Below are 8,787 nucleotides of genomic sequence, written 5' to 3' on the forward strand. Positions count from 1 at the left end.
TCGAGAAAACAGTAATGATTACTTACCCACTTGCCGTTTTTCAAGGAAAAACCGTTCCACTTACCCAGATATTCCATTAATCAAGGTGAAACAATTTTAATTCAAAATTGAAATTGTTCCCACTTATTTAATTATTTTTCACTGCATCATTAATATTCTGAAAATAAATCAAGTGAAAATGACCAAGATAAATCAGATGAGTAAGTACTGATAAAGGAAAATTAGAACTTAAATTAAAACAGAAGTTATATGGTCACCAGAAAATGACTATGTATCAGGATTTATCAATGCATTACAAAAGAACTTAGAGACAAAATCTTGAAACAAAAATAAATTTCATTAATATATCAAGTGAATACATTCATGAAATTGAAATTACATCAGAATTTATACAAGATTTCCCTAAGCTGCTAAACCTAACATCAACAGCCTTAGTCCTAGCTCAAGAAGCAGGGCAAGGCTGACGATGAAGAAAAATAGGAAGAAGAAAATAAATCATTTCTTCTTCCTACTCTCGACAAACAGAATGGCGAGTCGAATGATTCGCTCTTGCTGGCGGAGAGCTTCCAGCCTTTCCTCCTCCAATCGCTCCAGATGGCGATGGTAATCCATATAGAAGAACAGGAGGTGGGTGAATACCTCCGGTGGGACAGAGTCCCATATCTCATCAGGAATGGCAGTGACGTGTCATTCCTGCTGCCAATCGGCACAACTTAGCTCCATATTGAAGGTTTCGTAGTTCAAAAACATGTTGTATCTGACCATGGTGTTTTTGAAAGAAAAAGTATGAAGGTAAGGTGAGGTTGGGAGTAAAAATTTGATGGGAAGGCTGATGTGAAGTGGTTGCTTATATAGGCAAGAGAATGCCAGAAGACGCAAAGGAATTTAATGCTGACAGGTAGAATTAATTCTACCTCGTCTCCCCAGACTTGGAAAAAGAAAAACATTCATTGGAAAGAGAAAACATGGTTTAATGCGCACAAGAAGTAAGTAAAAGTTGATTGTTCAAGTACGAATACCATTAACCCTAACCAAAGTGACTATTAATCTTCCACTTCAACATATTCTAGTTTGAACCGAGACTGTTATCAAATTTTATCCACAGATAAGTCAAGTAAAGAATTAGACTGTAATATTAGAACTTAGACTTATATCAGAACTTAACAGTCATCAGAACATAATTTCTTAACTCGAAAAAGGAATGCCTATCTTAGTAAGTCCTCATACAAGTTCTGAGTTATATTCTTCAGAACTTAATCATCAGAACATGCAATCAGAACTTGTCCTCAGAATTTGTGCAAAGTGACACAATGACTGTTTATCTAAAACAACATAGACCACCACAGTAATTTTCATCATTCATATGGAGTGATTAGTGTGTGCATTAAGCTAATGTCAGACAAAGAGTAAAGTTTAAGTCACTTCAGTACATCTTAGAAATAAGGCATAACTAAAACTTTGCTAAAGAGTTGTCATTATTCTGAAACCTACTGTTGGATAAGTTCATGCTTGAGTCCACCTCAACTATTTTGTGCTAATTTTATGCATCTTTTTAAATTCCATTTCACAGTGGCTTCTCAGTGTAAGTGAGTCACGACTGCTTATCAGAATTTATGCTATTATCAGAGTATTTCTCCAGTAATCATAGAGTGTGAAAAGTCACCAAGAAAATATTTTGCTTTTCTAATGCATATTTACTTAATACCAGCAATGCACTTGGGTCGTCCCTTCCACATTTTTACTCTAGATCTCAAAGGAGTACCTGATTTTATTCTTTGATCCTTTTACTTTTTCTTTTGAAAAGTGAGGTTTATCAGCACTTAGTGCATTCAGCAGATTTACTAGTATCAGAACTTAACAGATGAGTAGCATTATTCTAATTTGTGACTTAGTAATAAGATAAACAAAGTAAACTCAACTAAGCTCAATTATCAGAATTTGCTTGTGTCATTAGATTTCCATAGAAATAATTACTTCTTACAAGGGATCATTTGTTTATTGAAGACTACTAGGTCAGTATCTAGCACAGTTATCCTCATAGGATTGAATAGTTACTTAAACAGACATATCACTTATCAGAGTTTAGAAACATATATCAGACAACAGTCAGTACTTAAACACATTTGTCAATTAAGCACAGAATACACAAAGAGATTAAATTCTGTAAATACTGATCATAAGGTCTGATATAACAGAACAAGACTAAGCAGATTTAGAGAAAGAACCTGAAACCATTCCAAGTTCATTTACCAATCTTGTAAAAGTGGCTTCACACAATGGTTTTGTGAAGATATCTACTAGTTGTTGATATGTTGGAACAAAGTGCAATTCCACTGTACCTTCATCCACATGTTCCCTTATGAAGTGGTACCTGATGCTGATGTGCTTTGTCATAGAGTGTTGAACTGGATTACCTGTCATAGCAATAGCACTTTGATTATCACAGTAAATAGGGATTTTGAAATATGTTAACCCATAATCCAGTAACTAATTCTTCATCCAAAGAATCTGTGCACAACAGCTTCCTGCAGCAATATACTCTGCTTCTACAGTTGATGTGGAAATTGACTTTTGTTTCTTGCTGAACCAAGAAACCAATCTGCCTCCAAGAAATTGGTAGCTTCCACTTGTGCTTTTCCTGTCAATTTTGCAACCTGCAAATTCTGCATCTGAGTAACCTATTAGTTTAAAAACTGATTCTCTAGGATACCACAATCCCAGATCAGCTGTTCCTTTAAGATACTTAAAAATTCTTTTCACAGCTGTTAAGTGAGGTTCTCTTGGATCTGCTTGAAATCTTGCACAAAGACAGGTAGCATACATGATATCAGGTCTACTAGCAGTTAGATAGAGTAGAGAGCCAATCATACCTCTGTAATCAGTAATATCTACTGATTTACCAGTATCCTTATCCAGTTTTGTTGCAGTGGCCATAGGAGTGGATGAACTTGAACAATCTTGCATTCCAAATTTCTTCAGCAAATTTCTGGTGTACTTAGTCTGACAAATAAAAGTGCCTTCTTCATTCTGCTTGACTTGAAGGCCCAGAAAATAGCTAATTTCCCCCATCATACTCATCTGATACCTTGACTGCATCAGTTTGGCAAACTTCTTGCAAAGTCTGTCATTTGTAGACCCAAAAATGATATCATCAACATAAATATGGACCAGAAGTAAGTCCTTTCCATGGTTGAGGTAGAACAGTGTTTTGTCTATTGTTCCTCTGTTGAATCCACTTTCCAGAAGAAACTGAGCTAAAGTCTCATACCATGCTCTAGGAGCTTGCTTAAGTCCATAAAGTGCTTTATCTAGCCTGTAGACATAATCTGGATGTTTGGAGTCTACAAAGCCTGGAGGTTGTTCAACATATACTTCCTCCTCCAATTCTCCATTGAGAAAAGCACTTTTCACATCCATTTGAAAGACAGTAAACTTTTTGTGAGCAACATAAGCCAAAAATATTCTTATGGCTTCTAACCTAGGAACTGGTGCAAATGTTTCATCATAATCAATTCCCTCCTGTTGAGAATATCCTTTTGCAACCAGCCTTGCCTTATTCCTTGTAATTATGCCATCACTGTCAGTTTTGTTTCTGAATACCCACTTTGTACCAACAACATATCTATTCTTTGGTCTTGGCACTAGGGTCCAGACTTTCTTTCTTTCAAATTCATTTAACTCTTCCTGCATTGCTTGCACCCAATCAGCATCTTGAAGAGCTTCTTCCACTTTCTTTGGCTCAGTCTGAGAGAGAAAAGAATTGTAAAGACATTCGTTTGAAGTACCTGTTCTAATTCTGACACCTGCATCAGGATTTCCAATTATCAAATCAGGTGTATGTGATTTTGTCCACTTCCTTGCAGATGGAAGGTTTTCTCTAGAACTGGATGCTCCCCCATGATCCATGCTGTCTTCATTTTCATTTTCTGATGCTCCCCCTGAAACTATGCTCTCTGAATTGGATTCCTCAAAGTTTAGATTTTCAGCACTGTCAGAACTTGGCTTATCAAAACTTGACGAATCAGAACTTGAAGATCCAGACGTATGCTCTGATGTTTCTTGAGATGTGGTAAGATCTTGAGTATGCTCCCCCTGCACAGGTGCATCTTTCTTTGGCGTAGTCACCACAGTTTCAATAACATTAAAGTTTAATCCATCAGAATTTACAGTATCAGGACTTAGACTGTCAGGATTTTCAGCATCAGATTTTGAGTCTTCATTTTCAAATCTCAGCTGATCATGGTCAATAAAATCTTCCAGACCAGTAATCTTCTTGTCATCAAAGGAGACATTGATAGATTCCATGACCACTTTAATTCTCAAATTATAGACTCTGAAGGCTTTTGTGGAAAGTGGATATCCAACAAAGATTCCTTCATCAGCTTTTAGATCAAACTTTGATAGCTGTTCAGGATGAGTCTTGAGAACAAAATACTTGCATCCAAATACATGAAAGTACTTCAGATTTGGCTTCTTTTTCTTCACCATCTCATATGGTATTTTTCCTTGCTTGTTAATGAGTGTTGCATTTTGAGTAAAACAAGCAGTCTGCACAGCTTCAGCCCAGAAATTGGTTGGAAGCTTTGCTTCTTCAAGCATTGTACGTGCAGCTTCAATGAGAGTTCTATTCTTCCTTTCAACAACTCCATTTTGCTGTGGAGTTCCAGGAGCAGAAAATTTCTGCTTTATTTCATGGTTTTTGCAGAACTCTTCCATTATCAAATTCTTGAACTCAGTGCCATTATCACTCCTTAAGGTTTTCACAGAATCTTTGACCAATTTATCCAGATGTTTGACATGATCAATCAAGATAGATGCAGTTTCACTTTTGTGTGCAAGAAATACACCCATATGTATCTAGTGAACTCATCCACTATGACCAATGCATATTTCTTCTTTGCAATAGACATGACATTTACTGGACCAAATAGATCAATATGTAGTAGATGATAAGGCTCAAGAATTGATGATTCAGTCTTGCTCTTGAATGAAGATTTTCTTTGTTTGGCCTTCTGATAAGAATCACAAAGGCCTTCAGGAGCAAATACTGACTTTGGCAGTCCTCTCACAAGATCTTTCTTGACCAGTTCATTTATGTTGTTGAAATTTAAATGAGAGAGTTTCTTGTGCCAATTCCAGCTTTCTTCAATTGATGCTCTACTCATCAGACAGATTGCAGAACCATCAGTACTTGTTGAAAGCTTAGCTTCATAAATGTTACCACACCTGTATCCTTTCAGAACAACTTTGCCTTTAGATTTACTCACAACTTCATAGTGTTCTTTAAAGAAATCAACATGATAACCTATGTCACAGATTTGACTTATACTCAGCAAATTGTGTTTGTCCTGAGACCAGAGCTACTTCTTTAATGATGATATTCCCAAGATTGATATTGTCATATCCCAATGTTTTTCCAATGTTGTCATCTCCATAAGAAACACCTGGGCCAGTTTTCTCCACAAAGTCTGATAGCAGGGCCTTATTTCCAGTCATATGTCCTGAACATCCACTGTCCAGAACTAGAATATTTTTCCTGTTGCCCTGCAATCACAAAGACCACTAATGATTAGTTTTAAGGACCCAGACTTGCTTGGATCCTTTGTCCTTATCAAGTTTGTTAACATTTGCAGCGGATTTAGCATCAGAGTTTATGTTAACATTTTTCTTATCAGAATTTACACTATCAGACTTTGTATCAGAATTTACACTAGAAGGAACAATGGAAACTTTCTTCAAAGAAGGTTTTATTTGATAATAATCATAGTACAAACTATGATATTCCTTACAAGTATAAATGGAATTCCATAAACTACCACAATGAAAACAAGGATTTTGTGGTTTAAATCTAACAGACTGACTCTTAACTCCTAATTTTGAAGGTAAGGAGTTAATGTTCTTATTCTTCCTGCAAAAAGAAGCCAGATGGTTAGAACTTCCACAGTTATGACATGTTTTCCTAGGAGCATCAGGAACAGGTTTATAATCATTGCTTTTATTCACACCTTCCTTTCCATTCCTATTTTTCCTAGGTGATTTTACCTTGTTTGCATTCTTAACATCTTTCAGCTTATGCTTAAGCTGCTTCTTAGTCATTAAGCCTATGTTTACTTCAGCTGTCTTTTCCTGTTTTAGTTTGTCAGAAGTTAATCCCTCTCTAACTTCTAATTTATCATTATCAGACTTTTCAGTTACAAACTTAACAGGTTTTAACTTTGGCTTTTGCTTAACAACAGGCTTAATTTCTACAGTTCCTTTATCATTTTTATCCTCTCCATAACCTAAGCCCTCTTTCCAATTTTCACTATTTAGCAAATTTTGAGTTGTTCTGCCGGAGTTAGTCCAAGTCCTGATTATTTCTCTTTCCTTTTCTAACTCAGTTTTTAGAGATTCATTCATTTTTAGCACTTCATCCCTAACATAAAGAGCATCATCTCTATCCTTCTGAGTTTGATGGAACATAACTAACTCTTTTTCTAAGAAATCATTTCTTTTCTTAAAAGCAAGATTTTCAGAAGTTAATATTTCACATGTTAGAGTTTGATCTCTATAACTAACAAACATGGTTTTAAGATATCTTCTCAACTCATTAATATCATCAGTATGAAAAGCATAAGTAGTCTGAGATACCTTTGTTTCAGCAGTTTCAGAACTGCTCTCAGCACTTTCTTTATCAGCATTTGCCATCAATGCATAGTTCTCCTCACTTTCAGAGTCTGAGGTGTCTGTCCAGTTTTTCTTCTTTGTGACAAGAGCCTTGCCTTTGTCACCCTTTACCTTCTTGCAATCAGGAGATATGTGGCCTTTCTCACCACAATTATAGCATTTAACATTGGTATAATCTCCTCTATCAGACTTTCCTCCTCTGCCTTCAGATCTTCTAAAATTCTTCTTATCAGAATTTATGCCTTTCCTGGAAAACTTCTTTCCCTTCCTGAACTTCCTGTATGCAATCTTTGTGATCCCTTTCACCATAAGAGCACACAGCTTCATCATCTCCTCATCAGCATCAGTCTCAGGCAAGCTTTCAGAATCTGAGTCATCATCACTTTCAGAACTTGATGACTCAGTATCAGACTTTGTTAAAAGAGCTTTACCCTTGTCTTTCCTTGAGGTAGCTGCCTTGGGGGATTCTTCTTCAGCCTTAAGAGCAATTGTTCTTGACTTTCCTCCTTTTCTCTTGCTTCTTTGTTCCATCTCAAGTTCATGAGTCTTAAGCATTCCATAAATTTTATCAAGAGTTGTTTCATCAAGATTGTAATTGTCTCTTATTGTTGTTGCCTTCAAATCCCAACATTCAGGAAGAGCTAACAGGAGTTTAAGGTTTGAATCTTCAAGATACATACTCCTTATTAACCAGTGACAGATCATTCAAGAGTTTGACAAATCTATCATATAAATCAGTCAATGATTCATTAGCCTTTGAATCAAAGTGTTCATACTCTTGAATGAGTATTGTCTTCCTGTTCTTTTTAATCATATCAGTTCCCTGACACCTTGTTTCTAGAGCATCCCATATCTCTTTAGCAGTCTTGCAGTTAATTACCCTGTTTGACATTACATTATCAATGGCAATATGCAGTAAGTATCGTACCTTAGCATCCTTAGCAATTGATGCGATATCTTCAGAAGTATAATCACTCTTTTCCTTTGGTACGGTTTTTGCTGCTTCGCCTGCAACTGCAATAGCGAGCTTGGTTGGTTTGTGAGGCCCTTCCTTGATTCTATCAAGATATTCTGGATCTGTAGCTTCCAGAAACATGGTCATCCTCACCTTCCATATGGCATATTCAAATGGTCTCAGTATGGGAACTCTTATGGTTTCATACCGACTTTGAATTTGTGTCTTTGGAGGTTCTTCAGTTTTGGTAGGCTTAGTTGGAGTTTCTATGTCAGACATGATTGTTTTTGGATCTTTAACTGTTTGTGTGTTAACAGATAGGCTCTGATACCACTTGTTAGGTCACACACACTGTAGAGGGGGTGAATACAGTGTATAATACAATCAAATCGAACTTTAATATCTTAAGTAACAGAAAACAAACTTTATTAAAACAATAAACTCTGTTACAGTATGGAACTGTTACCTCTCAGTGATGAACAAATATCACGAGAGCTGCTAGGGTTTCAATGAATAATCTTCTCGAATATGATAACACTTATAGTATAAACCCTATGTCTGTGTTTATATACTACACAGTTACAAGATAATCGCTAATTGATATGGAATATAATTCTGCTTCCTAAAATATATCAATCAGTATCTTTTCTTCCAAGTATTCCATTCTTCACATAACTCCTTCTTCATGCATATCTCTTCTTATGTCTATCTCGATCTTCTTTCCTTTAATCAGCTACTATCCTTATCTAATCGTCCTTCGGCACTTAAGTTCTGATATCCATCTTCTGATGATTATCTCCTGATAATATAAGTACTGATATCTTTAAGTCCTGACTTCCAGTATAAGTACGGATTCCCAGTTAAGTACTGATTTGTCCTGTTAAGTAAGATCTGAAAACTAAACATAAATCATATTAGCAATGACATTATCAAATATATCTAACAGACTCTGATACTTACACAACACACTACTATGTTGTTTTGATAAAGCATGCTAGTTAGTGATATCCAGCTATCTCTGATTTTTATTATATAATGTTGATGACGTGATTACAGCTCTGTTCCTATTATTATTACATAACTGTTTTTATTCCGTTATTCATATGTTGGTACTGCTGAGCGATTATGCTCACCCTTGCTAATTGTTATGTATATCTCGCAGATGC

Source organism: Apium graveolens, chromosome 5, assembly GCF_009905375.1.
Source record: "Apium graveolens cultivar Ventura chromosome 5, ASM990537v1, whole genome shotgun sequence".
Lineage (NCBI taxonomy): Eukaryota > Viridiplantae > Streptophyta > Magnoliopsida > Apiales > Apiaceae > Apium > Apium graveolens.